Genomic DNA, 18,824 nt, shown 5'->3' on the forward strand with positions numbered 1-18,824 from the left:
AAAAAATTATATGTAAGATAGCTGTCACAGTTACCAGACCGTTCTGAGAGTGGTGGTCAGTCAAGACAGTGTTCATCAGAATGTTCAGAGCTTCTTAAATATTTGTATTTCTGGGAAGCCCATCCCCACAGGCAGCTTTGTGAAGGTCAGAGCACCCTACAACCTGGAAGTTGCTGGAAATAGATAATATGAGCCTTCCTAACCATCTTCCATGAGTGAGGTGAGGCAAGGATGGCTTGATAACCTGGAGGCTTACTCTGCCAGTTAATAGTAAGTAGGTGGAAAATCTTACTTTATGTGCACAGACGTAGAATGCCAGTACTTGGGGCTGATGGAAAAACTGAGGAAGGCATGTGGTTGACTGTCTTAGCAAAGCTCTCATAGAAGCCTTTTCTACCCCAGCTTGCTTCCCAGAGCTCTGCCTTGTCTCAAAGAGAAGATGAGAACAGGTAAGCTGGGTTGCTTCTCCCACTTCCCCCAGTTCCAGGGATTGAAAACAGGACCCCTGTATTCTGGGCAAACATGGTACTGCTGAGCCATACTGAACTGCATAAAAATATGAGGGGATGTGGTTGAGAAGAAAGGATTGGTTGGAGGAGGAAAAAGAGGATAGTGGGGGATATGTGCTCAAAGTACATTGCACATGTGAAATGTAAAAAGGTGAATATATTTTTAAATACAGGAAGTGGACTGGAGAGAAGTGTCTACTGTTTCTGGGACTCTGTGGAGGACAGGCAGTACCCTGGTGCTCATTGATAGAAATCCTAAACTACTGCGCAAGTTCCAGGCCACTGGAAGACCCTGACTCAAAAACAGTGAGGAAATACTGAACCAAAACAAGACCAAAAACCAGGAGATCAAACTCCAAACTGCACCTCCATGTCTGCTGTCAAAGAACTCTTCACGTCTCCAATTCCTTTCAATTTAGTTGACTATAACACACTTCTTTCTCCTGGGCTGGATTCACTCTCTATGAACAGCTTTCCTGGCCAGGTATCCCATGCCTCTGGCATCTGTAACCTCTTGTGGTCTGCAAGGGAATCCAGGCTTTGCCTTTACAGCTTTACATAATGGCCTCTCTGGTTCTCCATGAAAGAATGCCCCTGCCACAAGCCTGGCCTCAGTGGCTTTCCTTAGCTGCAGGGAATTTCCATAACATCTTACTGTGTCCTTGACCAGACAACTAAGTGTAGCCACCAGATGACCCAGCACTGCTTCTGCTCTTGTGTGGGGTGGTGCTTCCTTCCCACCTCAACCTTAGATTACCATTGTGCCGCTCTCCGCCTCGCACAGTTGGCCTCCCATTTCACTCAGTAAAATCACGTTGTTTTCAGTTTTTTGTTTTGTTGTAAAGTCTTGCAGTGTAGCCCAGGCTTACCCAGAAATTTGTGGACCTTCTGCCTCAGCTTCCCAAGTACTAGTGTGACAGGCTTTGTCCACTGTGCCTCACAGGTACCCCATCTTGCTAGGGCTTTATACTCTAGCTCTGCTGACATCCATTTTTTTTTCCTGCTTCTGTCTTTGTGGCTCAGCTGCTGTTACTTGCTTGTCTCTGGCCAGAATGCTCTTCCTTGTCATGCCCCCTCCCTGGCCACCTGCATTCCTTTATTCAGGAGTCCTCACAGGCCTCCTCTAAGGGACAGCTTTACATGTGTCTCATACTCACTCTATACATCCTGCCCTTGCTTCTGCTGGTGTCTGAGCACCTCCAGGCACATTACCACAGATTTCGTTTTGGTCGTGGCTACATACACTAAAATCCCAAGTGTCTGCACACTGTGAGCAAAGGCTCCATAAAGTCCATGGCCCTTGTGCAGCTGCACCAACTTCTATCCCCAGAATGCCTTCTGTGTTCCTCACAAAGAGCATCCCCCTCCTGATACAAAACCCTGTTTGCCTATCTCCTTGTTTGTTTATTTGCTTCCCTCACAGGATTTTGACCCTTCCCCACTCTGGGATGTTATTTGGTCCACAAGTGTTTGCGTCTCTGGTGTGCATATGTCAGACCATCAAAAGTCTCTTCTCAAAGGGATTTATCTTCTTGCCTTGGCTAGGAGAGTTTGTCTTTGAGAAACTTGCTTGTGTTAAAAAGCCACTTTTTTTTTTTTTTTCTTAGCAAGGTTTCCTAAAGGACTTCCTTCTCTGGGATTTGTATCAGTTTTTGTTTTTCTGCAGCAAGTTGGAGGCCTTGCTGATCTGCAGGAGTCTAATCAGGAAGCTGTAAACTGTAATAGAAGTTTTGGTTTTTTAAATCTCAGTTATGTTATATAAATATATTATTGTTTTAATCCCAAGTGTGGGATTTTAGTTTGGACTTCGGTTTGTGTACAGCTGATAATTGTCTCCTGTAGGGCATGGGCTTTGGCAGCTGGTAATGGCTTGCCTTATTTGGCAGCAGAGAGGCCTGATCTAGGTCTATGAGGATATAAATATGAGAGTCCAGAAAAAGAAGATATGGCATGCAGTGTTGGCATGTAGTGAGTGGAAGTTTGGAAAGACCAGAGACAGATGGTGTGGCTGTTTGGAGCAGGTGGACAGAGAGAAATGCTTCATGGCACAGTGGCTAGGAAGAGACTGCTGCTTTTGTTGTTGACTAAGAATTGGCATAGCCCTACAAGAACCCATAGACGGGAGACATAAGGAGTCTGAGTCCCTCTCCCTACTAACCTTCTCTTTCCTACCTAGGGTGAAAGGGTTGGTGGAAGGGAGATAAAGGCCTAAACTCCCCAAAGAAAATAGAGTTTAAAACAAGAGCCACAGTGAGCTTTTGCCTTAGAAAATGTGGTTGCTCTCTTAATGAGATTAACTAAGAAACTGCTTTGTAATTTTTTTTTTCTTTCTATATAAGTTCAGCTCCATGTTGGGCAACAAAATGTTAACAGTTATTTTATAAAACTGTGTTTGTTTCTCAGTTTCTCTCTTAACCCAGCTATCATTTAAATAACTGAGATTCTTTAATATTTGTTAAGTAATGAGATTCACAACATAATAACTGAGCAGTTATTTCTGTATTCTTAGCCCTCTAAGCTAATATGGATTCTTCCCAGCCTATATCCCAGAGATACTTGCACTTTGTAGCTTTTCCAGCATCAGTTCCTTCTACTAATGTCTTTTGGACTCTCCCATAGTATAATTTCCAACTTCTTCCCCTGGCTGGCAGGCTGGCAGGAAGTCTAGCCCTATTCTCTTCCCTGCTAATGACTGGCTGTAAGATGCTTTATTGGTATATCAGTGGACAATTGGGGAGCAGTGCTTACACAACATTGAGAAAGGAGATTCTCAAAACTAGGATTGCAACCAGATATGGGGGCATATACAGAAATCAGCATTTGAATTATACAATAGACTTATGTCTACAAAAGGTCAGTGTTTTGTTTGTGTTTTCCCGAAAGGTACAGAGAAATCTATTCAGGTACCTGTCTGAACCATCAAGCCAAACATTAAAAAATGGAGAGACTGACAAAGACAATGGAAAACCAGTCGCTGAACAAGGGGAAGAACACCTGGTCCAGAAAGATAACACCTCTCTGGGTATGCAAGATCCTTGGAGACCAAGAGGAGGACCCCAGATGCAGAGGCATTTGCCGGTACTGAAGACCAGGACTGGCTCCCCCCATAACTTGAGAGTCCTTAACGCCCTAGTGACTCAGGTCAAAAACATGTCCCCAGAAAAGGCAGAGACAGAACCTTATATTTTATTTCTGCTTATGTGTGCCATTATTACTGCTAATTCTCAGGCACAGGCTCAGCCTTTGTTGTAGGCCATAGTTAGAACCCCTCCTGTTTCTTATGCCAGTCTCCTGGGATGCTCATTGGCAACTATCTACAGTGACAACCCTAATGTAGATAGTTTGGTTTTAGACATCCTTTGGTCCCTACCTGCTGCAGGGTGTGGCTTGCATACCCTGCCCTCTACCCTGAGTTTTCTAGCCCAGGGGTTGGGCTTCCCTTCTCCAAGGGGCCTTTTAGTAAATAATCTAGACATTTTGGTTCTCCCTCCTCCCTCTCTCCTGCTCTCTTCTCTGTGTATCTCTTTTTCTTTCTCTCTTCTCTTTACATGCATTTCTCTCCCCCTCCCCTGTTGCTTTCAATAAACCTATATATATATATATATATATATATATATATATATATATATTGTTTTGTCATTATCTCATTCTGTTATTTCAATCCTTGATGAGTCCTCTCTCTCCAGTTATTCATTTATGTCCCTTTCATGGCTTCTTTCATCTAGAGCCTGGTTAGGTTGACTCTGGCCTCCAGAAAGATGCCTGTCCCTCTGATTTTGTCTCTGTGGCCAAAATTATTACAGAAGATTTTTCCAATTGGGTAGACATTCACCATAAAGGAGAGGAAATCTATGCATTTCTCCTATCAAAAGGTGACCCATTTGGGAATGGATCCATGGTCAGCATTAATGGCACCTTTCCTGTACAATGTCTAAAAGTTTCCCTGACTCCCATCATGATATCTTACCCAGAAATCTGATATTTATGTGATGATTGTAATCTCTGCAGAGTTTGAGATGTCTGCCCTCAATGGATCCCACAATTCTAAGGAGGTTTGTCTTTCCACTTTCCCATCCTCTACAGTTAGCCTCCCTTACAGCCTTGTGGGTCAGTCCTTCAGAATACTCCCCTTATTTCTTGTGGGATCCAATGCATGACCAAGGTTGGCCACCTGTATCAGTTTGGGGCTTTTCATATATTTGTGGCCCATGTTCCTGTTTAGATATCAGACCTTTTGTGACAATGTAGGCAGATAATTTTTATGGCTCCACCTGTGAAGGAAACAACTCACAGCTTTTGAAGGAGGGCTTCCACTCTTACCAGGACAAGTCTTAACCTTGCCTACATAGGACATGCCTGTATCCAGCCACCTTTTTTTTTATTATTTTTTTCTGTCATGGTTCTCATACAGTTGATCTGCTCTCAACTGCTCTGAGGTAAACTGTACCTGGGATCATAATTATGGCAACACCTTGTTGTTACAACACCCTCCACTCACATGGCTTCCTGTTATTGCTACAAAGGGATGGCAATGGGGGTATGACTTTGAGTAACAACCTCTCCACGGCATTACAAAAATATAAGAGAGACTTTGGTACCTCAATCATAATAGAAGGTATACCACCTGTTTGACCAATATAAACAGGCTGATTTTTTTTTTTCTATAATGCAGTGTCTCTCAGCAGCTGTTGTTTTTGCTCATTAGCTTTTAAAAATTTAAAGTTAATAAGGCATTACTTATTCTATATCTGGGAGTCTTTGTTGCCCCTTTTAAAAAGCATCTCTTTTAATGTATGATTAGATTTCTCTACAACTGTTTGTAGTAAAGGATTGTTTGGCACAGCTGTAATATGGTTTATATTTTGTTTTCCAAAAATTGTTTCATTTAACTAGAAATGCAGGTAATGGAGTATGGTTACACAAAGAACAAGTAGGAGGACCCCTATAGTTTCCTTTGTTCTCAAGTGACAGAAAAATCTCTTTTTAAACCTTTGCTGTTAACATGGTGTTTCTTAGGAAATTTTGAAGGTTCTAGCACATTTCCTATCTATAGATGATTAAATTCATTGTAACCATGTGATAGAGAGCCTGTTAGACCCGTATGGGATCCTATATGTGTTATATATAATAGATGATTTCTATTAGGTATCACTCATTGCAGTTGAAGAAATAGTGAAGTTAATTTTGAATCACTACATTCAGCAGTTTTTATATGCAAAACAGCTCTTTCTGCATAATGAGAGTAACTATATTAAGATATTCATTCAAGCTGAGCTTCATAGAAAATACCTGTAATCCCAGCACTCAGGGAGGCAGAGGCAGGTGGATCCCTGTGTTTGAGACCAGCCTGTAATCCCAGCACTCAGGGAGGCAGAGGCAGGTGGATCCCTGTGTTTGAGACCAACCTGGTCTACAAAGTAAGTTCAGGACAGCCAAGGCTACACAGAGAAACCCTGTCTCAAAAACAAAAACAGCAACAATAAAAAAGATTGGTGAAAATCTAATTACGCCATAAGAATGTCATACAACTGGTATTTTAACTAAAGAATCTGAGCTTTGAATTACCTTGCTTATTTTTTTCTGACTTATACCCAGCCATTCCAGGCTTATTTGCATTAGTATAAAATGTTAGAACTTTAGGAATTGGTGTTCTTTTTACTTTGTGGGGAAGAATCCAATTAGTTCTTTTTATAAACTGAAGTCACTTACTTTTACAGTATTTATTGTTAATTTCTCACAAACAGTTCCTACAAGGTCTTTGCCAATTTTCATTGATTACCCATAATGACACAATCTCAGCATTAGCATGAGACACTACAATTTCTTTTGGGTCTGTTCCTAGCAATTAACAATTAATTCTTCCTTTTATAATAAAATCAGAAACCATGTGTATATAAGTCTTCAAAATTTTTACTTTACATGAACTCAGTGGCTGGCTCTTTGACCACCCCACCCCCCATCGAGGGAGGAGAAGCCTTGCTAGGCCACAGAGGAGTACACTGCAGCCAGTCCTGATGAGACCTGATAAGGTAGGGTCAGATGGAAGGGGAGGAGGACCTCCCCTATCAGTGGACTTAGAGAGAGGCAGGGAGGAGATGAGAGAGGGAGGGTGGAATTGGGAGAGAATGAAGGAGGGGGCTACAGCTAGGATACAAAGTAAACTAATTAATATAAAAAAATAAAAATTTAATTTAAAAAATTTACTTTGCATGCTAAGAAGATCCATTCTAAAATACTATCTTCCCTTTCCAGAAGGAAAATGATTTTAAGGCAAGCAAACAAAACAAAATACAGTCCCATGTGAAGTCTAAAGTCTCTGGGTTTAGGGGAAGCTTTTCTTTATTAAATTTTTATTTTTTACATTAATTACCATTTATTCGCTTTGTAGTCTAGCTGTAGCTCCCTCCCTCATTCCCTCCTAATTCCACCCTCCCTTATCTCCTCCCATGCCCCCCTCCAAGTCCATGGATAGGGGAGATGCTCCTCCCCTTCCATCTGACCCTAGCCTATCAGGTCTCATCAGGACTGGCTTTGTTGTTCCCTGTTGCCTGGCAAAGCTGCTCCCTGCTCAGGGGGAGGTGATCTTGTCAGAGACAGTCACTGTTCTGGGGGAAGCTTTTAACAGTCAGCAGCATGGAGCCCACCTGACAACAGAACAAACCTAGATATTCCCTGTAGTGTGGACCCTCTAGTGATAGACAAGATGTGATCTCTGACTGAAGCCCTTAGAGCAGATGCTGCAGATGTAGGGCCTCTTCCCTGCATGAACCCTCTGGTGCCTGTAGAAGTGTGAGGCATGACAGAAGCCTTACCCACAATGCTGACAATTGTAGGGTTTCTCTCCTGTGTGAATGCTCTGGTGTATGTGGAAGGATGAGACCTGACTGAAGCCTTTCCTACTCACATGTGTAAGGTATCTCTAATGTGTGGACCTTCTGGTGAGCACTAAGTGCCAGTCTCCAGCTGAATTCCTTCCCACACTCCTCACACTTGAATGGCTTCTCCCTGGTGTGGATACTCTGGTGCATGTGAAAGGAAAAGGCCTGACTGAAACCCTTCCAACACTGCTGATATGTGTAGGGTTTCTCTCCTGTATGGACCCTCTGGTGCATGTGGAAGTTTGAAGCATAACTGAAGCCCTTCCCACATTGCTGACAGGTATAGGGTTTCTCTCTTGTGTGGACCCTCCAGTGAGTAGTAAGTGCATTGCTCCATCTGAATTCCTGCCCACACTCCTCACGCTTGAATGGCTTCTCCTCAGTATGAATGCTCTGATGGACTTGGAGATTGTACCACTGGCTGAAGGCTTTCCCATGTGTTGCATTTGGCTTCTTGCAGGTGTGTATGCTCTGGTGGGACTGGAGGTATGAGGCTTGACTGAACTGTATCTGGCACACATTGCATTTGAATTGTTTCTCACCAATGTGGACTCTGATGAGTCTGCAGAGTTTTGGCATGACAGAAGCCTTTCCCACAATTCTCACATTTATAGGGCTTCTCATTTGAACACTCTGGTGATTGTGAAGGCTCAAGCTCCAGGTAAAGCGCTTACCAAGTACATCTGTTTAGTTTATCCCCAGTGTGAACTCTCTGGTGGGCTTGAAAATTTGACCTCCAGCTGAAGCATTTACCATACACATTGCAGTGAATTGGCCACTCTCCTGTATGGACAACTTGGTGGCTTTTAAAGCTTGAGACTGAATTGAAACTCTTCCCGCACTCTTCACATTTATATGTCTTCTCTCCCGTGTGGACATGCTGATGGATGTTAAGGGTAGAACTCAAGCTGAAGGACTTCCTACACTTGTTGCACTTATATGGTTTTTTCCCCAGTGTGGACTCTCCAGTAGGTTCAAAGGCTTGAGCTGTAACTAAAGCCTTTGCCAGTCTCCACATTTATATGGCTTATCTCCTGTGTAAGTTCTCTCGTAGAGTTTTGCCCACATTGTGAAGCCCTTCCCACACATGTCACACTTGTAAGGTTTCTCTCCAGTGTACACTCATCAGTGGATTTTGAGGTCAGAGATGCAGCTGAAGCCTTTCCTACAGCTGTTACACCAGTAGGGCTTCTCACCTGTGTGCATTCTCTAGTGAGTCTGAAGTTTTGAGCTCTGACTTAAACCCTTGCCACAATCGTGACACCAGTTGCACCTTTTTCCTGCCTGAGCACTTTGCTGAATGGGGACACCAGGAGCTATGCCCAGTGTCCTCATGTGTACTGGGTACAAGGAACTCCTTTCCTAAGATGACCTGCTGATGGAGTTCCAATCTGTGGCTGTCAATGAAAGATTTGTGGTCCTTGCTGTACTCATAGGCCTTTTGCTCTGTGTAAACAGCTTGCTAGTGATGGGTGATATGGGAAAGATGACTTTGCCACAGTCATCTCTCCTTTGGCCTTTGTCCATTTGATGCAAGGCATTTTTTTTTTATTATGGTGTGAAATGAAACTCAGGATGTCAACACCAGGAGACAACAACAGTGGCTTCTTTTTCACTGGAGACTGTAGACACTATTTCTGATGTTTCCATCTCTTGCTAAGATGTGTTTTACTCCAAGAATTCTAATCAAGACTGCATGAGCATCAACCCAATGGAGCTCAGCCATATTTCCAACTGAGGCTGCTGCCTTGAAGGAAATAATGGTTTCCTGGATGTCATAATGATTCGGCTACCATGATCAAACCCCTTAGAGCATGACTAAAGCAAATGTGTTCCCTTTTTCTTCATGTACAATATAAGCTGACAGTTCCATTCTGCAAAAGTGTCAGAAGCCCAAGTTCTTTCCATCTTGTTGCTCTGACAATTGTGGTGCAGGCCTCATCTACACTGTCAAAGGTGTCTCATCATATCAACATAGCAGCAAGTAGGAAAGATGATGTGGACACGATCCTCCCCTCTAAGGTATCACCTGGAAGTTGCATGGATATTTGTCATCCAAATTCCGTTGACAAATACAAGTGTAAGAAAGGCGGACGTGTTAATCCTATTCTAGGAAGCTTGTGACAAGATCAAAATCAGAACTATGCTACTCTGAAAGGGAGAAAGTGACAGAGAACATTTCTAGACTCTGCTGGATAAATTAGAGTTTGATTTTCTTGAAGAATATAGAGGGGTGTCATACATAAAGTACTACAGCTACAGGTTTATGAGGCTAGGGACCATAAACAGGCCCCAACATCCTGTGTGACCAAGTACCACTCAGCACTGCTTCTACCATTGGTCTCCCTGACAGAAAACCTCTGTCCCCAGTATTAGAGGGTGCAATACCTAGAAGTATCTGTTTCATCTACAAAATTCAGTCCTACATTTGCAGTGGTGTCTTCTATAGATGGGGAAACTGAATCTTAAGTGCTTCATCACTGATCTTCAGGCCACTGGCCTTAATCCATTAAAAAGGAAAAAAAAAACCTACATCAGAATCTGCTGCTTTTGGCTCTTGCTCAGTAGGATAGAAACAAACCATCAGGGAGAGATGCTATCTAGTGTTCTCTGTGTGGAAGATGCAGATACACATCATGAGGGTCCTCTAACTAAGACCACAAGCTCAGGATGTGTGGGCCATAATAATATGACAATAGAGGAACTATGGAGCCCGTTTTTTTTTTCATTGTGTACTGCATCACTAGTTATACAGCTTCACTGAGGCTCCCTGTGTTAGAAGACTATTGAAGTTCCCATGAACTCAGGTTGCTGGGAAAAAAATCCTCTCATGAGGCAAAAATGCTTGCTGAAGGATATGGTTAATAGGATTCCTTAGCCAGCAATAGTTAGTTGTTTAAACCACAGACACTTTCAAATGAAATCCAAAATCACTAAATAGACCTTATCAGATTCCCAATATGCATGAGCCAATATTGGGCAAGCTCAGAGTTATGGACACTCCACTAACCTTAAGAGTGGGCATCTTCCAGGCCAGAAGTAGATTGTTTCAGAATGCTAATGCTCCTACATGGCCCTCAGGTCAAGATTAAACATGTCTGGCAGCAGCAGAATGGCAGAGACTAGAGTCGGGATTACCATGGTTCTTGTCTATAAGTAACAATAGAACAGGGCTTTAGCAATGAGTGAATATTCAGTCTGTAAAGCAACTACTGATAATAAACAAACTTATCAGAAACTCAACTCAAACTAGCTTGAGCAAAAGAAAAAAAAGAATCTGTGGATAACATAATGAAACCACACAAAATTCAAAATTTAAAGATGCAGCTATTCGAGATTCAAATTTTACATATCTAAAGATTCAGGTATCTTGAAAACTTTCTGTGTACCTATGTCTTCATCAGCTCAGGCTCATATGCCAAAGTACCACAAACTTGGTGGTATCCAGAAGAAACATTAATTTTCCCACAGCTCCAGAGGCTGGGAACATGTTCAGTTCTTGATAAGGGTCCCCTTCCCACCTTGCAGATGGGTGCAGAATTATGCCTGCTTGCTCATAAATATACTGTGGGGAAAATTCAGTCTGAACTTGCTGTTTTGGTGGCTAGAGTGAAGTCACTAGCAAAAGCTGCCCTGCCCTTCTGTGACTAATAGAAGCTGCTAGTGTTAACTGAAAAGGTCTCACATTGACCACAGTGAAAAGTAGGAGGTAGCCTTGAAAACCTACAGTACCAATAGTTCTTTTTAATTATTATTAAAAGGTCCTATCAGCTGCTGTAACTCAGTGTCTCAATCACCTAGATAGAGTGTGAGACAAAAATTGTTTAAAATTCAAGGAAGAGCCCATTTTTTTCCAGAGTGCTGGGAATCATCAGATTTACAAGAGGGACAGAAAAAAGACCCAGGGGCGGAAGACAAAGGTTGAGGAACATAGAGCTGGAAGAGAAGATGTGGGGGTCTTCCAAAGATGTGAGCCTCCACTCTGGGATGGAGTCTCATAAGCCAGGAAAACGGCATTCACTGAAATGACAATAAGGAGGCTATAGAAACAGGAAGTCAGCCAAGCTTGACAGCCTTCCAACTGTCCTAGCAGCACACAAAACCAACATGAGGAAATGCTGGGAGTTAAGAACATTGGTATAACTTTTGGTATATTGCTACAAGTTCAAGGTCACTTTTCCACACACACAAAAACACACACATGCTTTTACTCTGTATTATACCCATACAACTTATAAATACAAGGTTTACCTCCAATACTTTAAAAACTGCTATTACAATCTGTTTAGGATAATTAAGTCATACAAGTTAACGGTAAGTTAATTAACTCATTGTCATGTCAGATACTAGTCTAATTTATCACTTCCTTCAATAATGAATTATGAAGTGTAAGCTCTTTCATCCCCAATTTGCTTTTGGTCATGGTGTTTATTGGGGTAGCAAATACATTTCAACTTCTGATTCTTTCTATACAGAGTGGCTTTTTTACGAACATAACCCACCACTGGCAGAGGAACACTATGTTGCCAGAAACTCCATAATGAAGCAGAAAGGACTCAATCTTTCTGAACACATAGGACTTCTGTGTTTTCCCTCCTACCATTCCCAGTCATAGTCAGTGGAAGAATCATGGATTCTAACTGCTAACAGGTCATTGGCACTTACTGTATTTCAACCAGGCCAGCCCAGAAGCCTTATGGAAACAGGTGACAGAGAGAAAAGGAGCTTGCCTAAAATCCACAGCCTGGAAGTGATGAATATGGGATTTGTATGCAGGTAGAATTGTTTTATGCTATCTCATCCTTCAAAATGTAATAATCTAAGTGGCTATGTAGCTGTGGAAGCCCTGTTCCCAGTGCATTCAATCACTCTCAGATTGTGTTGAAAAGGGTTTCATTTTCTCAGAAGCCATACAAACCTCCTTGATCTAGGTGCCTCATGGCCCCTTCCTGAGCTGTGGCGTCATGTGTCCTGACTGACTTCTCTACTTAACACAGAAGACTGATAGTCTTGGCTGCCTCCTTCTCATGGCTGCACCTCATTGAAAAATGAGATGACTGAAGCTGGGTAGGACCAGAACTGGCAGAACCCTTGGCCCACTGTAGACCCTGGTCCCACTGTGGGATAAACCCTTGATGCCTGGCTGCTGTGGCTGGACCTGTAAAGAAGAACCTGAAGTCTACTGCTAGCTGCTTTACCAGAAACCTAAGGAACAAGAAGTAGTAACAGGAATGTGTTTACTTAGTTTAGGCCAAATTAGGGGAGGGAAGAGTTCTCAGATTCTCTCTGCTTTGTGCCTAGAACAGGAATAAAAGCCAGTAGATCAGCTATAAAACAAGACCTCATAATCTCCCAGAAGACAGGCTCCTTTTCAGTTCTTCCACTAGAGCCAGGGCTAAAGGCTTTTTCACTGCCTCCATAGAAGTTCCTGAAGAAATTTTAATTCTTTAGGGTCCCTGATACAATGTTACAGACCTATCACCAGAGCTGTGCTGAGTCAACTCCTTTGGGTGTTACTAGCCAGGGGATGCTACAGCTGACCCCTGTAGAGAGCTGTAAGGTGCCTGTCACCTACAGCAGTTTTGATCTAGGATTCTTGAAACACTGGTCTGAGGCTCGCTGGCTGTCCTAAAACTGTTAACCAGGCTATTCTTGAATGCATAGAGATCCTTCTGAGTGCTGGGTCAAAAGATATTATCTACCACACCTGGTTTCTGATCTAACGTTTCTTCTAGAAAGTTCGAGTTAAAAACTATAAAAGAGAGTTGGAGATATGGCTCAGTGGTTAAGAACACTGGTTGCTTTTACAGAGAACCCAGGTTAAATTTCAAGCATCCTTATGGTGACTCACAACCATTTTTAAGTCCAGTTTCAGGGGATCCAATGCCCTCTTTATACTTCCATGGGCATAGGCAAAACACTCATACACAAAAAATTACAGAAGGTCTACACAGATCCAGGATAACTAAAGCTATAAAGAGAGACCCTGTCTCAAAATTCAAAAGAATTATGAAAGGTTAGCTAAACATGGTGGCTCATACTTAATCCCAGCACTTAGGAAGCACTTAGGAGGTGGAAGTAAAAGGATGGGAAGTGGAGCTCAGGAGGGAAAGCAAGTGAGGCCCTGTTTTAGAGAGAGGGAGAGAGGAAAGATGGGGGAGAAGAGGGAGAGAAAGAAGTTCTTGTCACAGCTCAGAAAGAATTCAGAGTTGAGACACATGGGGGAGTTTTATTTCAGGACAAAAGCACCCACTCACAAAAAAGTGCACACCAAGAGAGAAGGTCACCTATCCCAAGATTTTGGATAGCTTACTTGGCAAGGAAGAATTTTTTATGAGTTCAAGCATAAAAAATACAAGGAGTTCCAGGAGTGGGTCTGGAATGAAGCTTTGCCTCCTCTTTCTGTTCCATCCAGTTTTCTGGTATGTACATGATGAGAGCAGGTGATCCTGAAAAGTAGATGTGATGAAGCAAATGACAGTTGGTGGTCTTGTTGGTGGTCACATTGATCCTAGCTGCTCCTGGATGGTCTTGTTTTTGTTTCAGTGGTTGGCTACATGCCATCCAGCCAGCTCTGTGAACTCCAAATGGTCAAGCTGCTGTGCAGTGAGTCTCTTTCCTGTATGAGTTGAGGTCTAGCTTACCTCAGAGGGAAAGTCATTCTTTTTCACTTTTACCTGAGGTGATGCTCAAGAACTGGAGTGATTTAACTTCAAGCTATGGAACACACCAACTTGCCAGAAAGCATGACAGCTGGTGGCTTACCACACCCTGGCTTGGACTCATGGCCTCTAGCAGGATGAGAGGATGGCTAGTTATTGTTTAAATCACCCAGTCTGTGATATTTTTTCAAGTCAGCCTTTAAAATCATAAAAAATACAAAATCCTAGCACAGGAGTCAGTTGGTTCCTGGCAGTGCTTTTGTTCTGCTTTAACCAGCCTCACTGTGAGTATTCAGAGCCCCAGAAGGCAGAACTGGGAACAGGACAGCATTTCACTTTCAAGCATTCACCCAGCACCTCCTCAGGGCTGTACCTGCCACCACAGCAAGGCTTGCCCCACAGCCCCCCCAGATTACAGAAGCAGGTGCTCATCAGTCTTCTGAGTAGATGAAGTGTCACACTGTCTGTGTCAGGAAGAAAGAACACAGTTCTCAGGGGAAATAGGCAGCAGAGACAAGGCATGGCTGAGAAAGCATACAGTTGAGGAAGAACTCAGCAGATGTGACATTTGAACCTGTATCATGCTGGAGACAAACAACGAAGAACCAAGGAAGGAGGGAGTTCAATTGCACACCTCTCAGGAGGGGAGTTCTTGTCTAACTAGATAAAAGATGATACAGTGACATAACTGTAACAGAAACAGAGGCATTTCCAGGCAGCAGATGGCTAGAGCAGAGCGTTTAGTTGCTCTAACAGTCCCCATTGGACAGAGTTAGGGTTCTCATGTAATAGGGAAATAGGGATATATGTATAGTTTAGGCTTCTCCTCGGATGCTGTATCTATGCATGTCATTATACAAACATCCATTGCAGGTGTCATTAGACTTTAATTCTCTATCCAAGGGTGTGAGTTTTAGTAGTTGAGTCCCAGTTCACCTTCAGACACTTAGGGCCTGAGTCAGTAGCCAGAACTAAGCAGCCTCAGTGGTGAGGGTCAGGTCCAGCCACTGTCAGATGATGGGAACACCTACAAGTGCTGTCAGAATACATGGGGAAGGGGGAGCTGGGTTTTCATTAGCTCTCACGAGTTAACTGCCCTCCTCTACCAGGCAGATGGTGTGGGGCACACTTCTTTGAGAAACAAAACCGAATCATCATAAAACTTTTCCTGAAGGAAGATTGTTGCCGCTTGTTATACATGTGGTTTGCATGTGTGTGTGTGTGTGTGTGTGTGTGTGTGTGTGTGCTTGTGGTGTGTTATAAAGGGGGAGGGGATATGGAAAATATATGTGGTATTTGTGTGTTTGTGCACATGTGTATGCATGTGTGGTATGGAGGGTTGTGTGTTTATATGTGAGACACGTGTGTATGATTAGATGTATCAGGTGTATTCATATATGGTTTGGTATATACTCACATGTGTGTATATGAGTGTGGTATGACACATGTATGTATTGGGGTGCAGTGAGGACCAGAACACATAGTGACATTCAAAGAAATGACCCATATCTACCTTGCATGAATAGTCATGCCCTGTCAGAAGCAGAAATCTGAAAGACTGTCCCCCCCCCCAGTTTTCCTGTAGGGTGACTCCATACCTTTCAAAATTCCTAGCACTCTAAATTGTTACCTGCACAAACCAATATGTGGGTCTCATGAAAGACAGGAAGTGAGAGGATTGGCGAGCAAACCTTTGGTTCCAAGATCAGCACAAAGAGTGCCAATCTCTCACATCTCTGTGGGATGGAGAAAGGGGTCTAAGCCAGAGGGAATGGGTGGTAGCCCACTTTGGCAGAAAGCAAAGGACTCTGATTATACTACTACTTCAGGCCACAGTCAGCAGCTCTCACAGACTTGGAATGTCCATGGCTGTCATTCAGGAGGTGTTGGTTAAGCAGTGCCAGCAAAGCCTTTAGATTCTTACAAGACAGCTAAAGACATTGATGAACAATACTTAGAAAACTAAGTGGCAGGACTGGGGTTCTCCTCTTCTGTGCTGGGCTGAGGTCTCCCTCTCCAGTGCAGCACTGTTGCTGGGAGCAGCTGCCTAGCTCTCTGCAACTAGCTGACCTCTTATGACTGACTTCTTTCCAAGAGGAAGTAGGCAAAAGGGACATGTGAAATTTAGGGTCTAACTTTCAATGTCCCTCTAGTTTTCTACCTCTCCACTTCTCTGTAGGCCACTAGGATATCTTCAGAAACCTCAAAGCCAGGTTTTACAGATGTAGCTGCTGGGACTCCACACCCTCCAGCATGCTGGAATTTGTGGGGCACATGGACTGTGCTACCCTAGAAATGAGTATGGAGATAGAGTGAGGTTGGAGATACATCCAAACCCTGAAAATTTCAATCTCCAGACTGGCAAGAGTAAGGACCACTCCCTCCATGTTCAGTGCCTACGTGATCCCCAGCCTACATAGTCCTGGGACCCCACTCCCACAATTCTTGAAGTAGTCACGTTGTGCAACACTTGAAATTCCTCTCCATACAAATAAAGTATCCCCAGCACCTTAGCCCCAGCAAATAACACTCACCCTGAAAACCCTTACCCACGTCCCAAGGTTTATAAGCCCTCATTCCTCCCAATAGGGGGAACTGTGATGCTAAAAGTGCTATAACACTGGCAGGGCTGTTTCGGAGCCTTCCTACCTCCAGGAACTCCCTACTGAACTGGGTGGGATCCCCAAACCCACCTGGCTGGCTGAGCTTTGTCTCTTCATATCCAGTGCCTGCACACTCTCACTCTGGTACCTGGATGCTCTGAAGGGAAGAAGTGGACAGTGGGCTCTGGACTGGATCCCCTCACTCCATTCTCTCCTCCAGAGAGTTAGACTGTCAGGAATGATACAAGCTGTGTGCGACACTGGAGTTAAGTATTGGCTGATGATAACAATGCTCTATTTTTATTTGTGTGTATGTGCGTGTGTGTTTGTGTACAACTGTATAGGTGTCCTCAGGGGCCACAGATAGCACTGGATACCCTGGAGCTGAAGTTACAGGTAGCTGTGAGTCACTAGACATGAGTGCTAGGAATTAAAGCCAGGTTCATTGTAAGAGCAGGAAGCTCTTTTAACCACTGAGTCATCTCTCTAGCCCGCAGGTGACAACTCTGGGGAGGTGTTTTAAGAGGATACCCAAGCTGACACAGATGACAGTCCCATCACACAGGAGGCACATGAATGTAAGGTGAGGGCTTTTTGCTGTTTTATATTCTCCTGGAATGAGCTCAATGGCTTTGATGAACTAACGGTAAGATGTCTTATATTTCGGTGTTATTTCCACTAAGCAGTGGACCAATAAAATCTGACTGGCACAGCTGTACTTATCCAGAAGCCAAAAATCCCTCAAATTTAGGTTCAGGGTGTGAGGGTCAGGGAGGTAAATAATGGATTTTGAGTTGCAGCAGGTCTGGCCTCCTCCCCTAGGACCTCATTATTCCTCTACCTACTTTTCTTCTTCAAGGATGCAGACAAGGATGAGGGTCAAGTTTGGGAAGTCACTGGCCTCAGACCTGGATCTTAGGCCTGGATCTTTGCATTAGGCCTGTTCTGTCCTCAACTGTACTGTCAGGGTCATCCCCACCCACTATACTCCATGGGGACTCACCACTTGTCCACTGTTGATCATCTCAGATTCCATTTTACAAACTAAGCAGCTTGGATATAAGCCTTCAGCCTCTCACAAAGCAAGCTGTCTGCTTGCTCTTCTCACTGGCCACTCCTCCACCTTCCCATGAGCTATAGGGTGTGACTAATTCCCACCAAGCAGTACATGTACTCATGTTCCTAAAGTAGCACAAGGCTTCTGCAAAAAGTTTCATAAGTGGGATATTTGTGGAGTAGGGAGTTCAAGATAGCTCACCATACTGTTGTGGTCTCAAGCTAGTTACAACATATGGAAACAGGTCTTGACACAGGTTAAGCTGATCTCATCTACAATCCTGACTGATAGCAGATGGGCAGGAAGGCCTTGTTCACGATGAAAACTGGAATGCCATCTACAACACCACAAGGCTACAAGAAGCTTCCTTTAATTTCAGACCTAGTACCTAGGGCAATGTTGACTTCAAACACTGCTGTGACTCTCTGGATTCTGTCCCACACAAAAGAAACATTTCCTAACTGTACTCATGTTCCTAGAGGGTGGAATTCCCTGACAAAGAAAATAAAGTAATACATGGTGCCAGACTACTAATTCATGTGAATCTTCACAATATCATACTGTTATTTTGCTTTATAAATTTAATAACCCAGGAGGCTTCAGACATAGCATCTTTATGATTGGGCTTCCCAATGGTGAAATTAAAAGTATGTGCCATCACATTGGGCTGACATTACACATGCTTATATTTTCTCTATGATTGAAATACTTGATGGCAAAAAGAGAAAGAAATGCAAAATGATAAATGGAAAGACCTGCATCAAGTGATTTGTAGGGGTAGAGAGATAGCTTAGTAGTTAAAAAATCTTGCTGCTCTTACAGAGGACCCAGGTTCAGTTCCTAGCACCCATACAGAATGGCTCCTAACCTGATCTAACTGTAGTTTCAGGCTTCTACAGTCACCTGCATCCATATGGTATACATACAGACAAGCCTGCACAACACAAAAGGTTAGGATCATATTGTCTAGAATATCTTGCTTTTTGTTATGAGAACATTTTCATGTCACAATTTTTAAAACTGTCTTTCATTAGCTGCCTTTTCTTCCACTGACTGGATGCTCATACTTGTAATGACCTGGTCTCTGAAGGAGAGTATTCTGGTTGGATGGGCAG

General features: G+C 43.2%; 1 long non-coding RNA gene across 1 annotated transcript; it reads left to right on the plus strand.

Annotated features, from left to right (window-relative positions):
* The first annotated feature begins 355 nt into the window (after window positions 1-355).
* On the plus strand, window positions 356-4,068 carry LOC132650094 (uncharacterized). The gene is made up of 3 exons (XR_009588463.1): window positions 356-449; window positions 683-993; window positions 3,393-4,068. It is a non-coding gene; the product is annotated as an uncharacterized LOC132650094 (long non-coding RNA).
* Window positions 4,069-18,824: the final 14,756 nt, after the last annotated feature.

Source organism: Meriones unguiculatus, chromosome X (assembly GCF_030254825.1).
Source record: "Meriones unguiculatus strain TT.TT164.6M chromosome X, Bangor_MerUng_6.1, whole genome shotgun sequence".
Classification (NCBI taxonomy): domain Eukaryota; kingdom Metazoa; phylum Chordata; class Mammalia; order Rodentia; family Muridae; genus Meriones; species Meriones unguiculatus.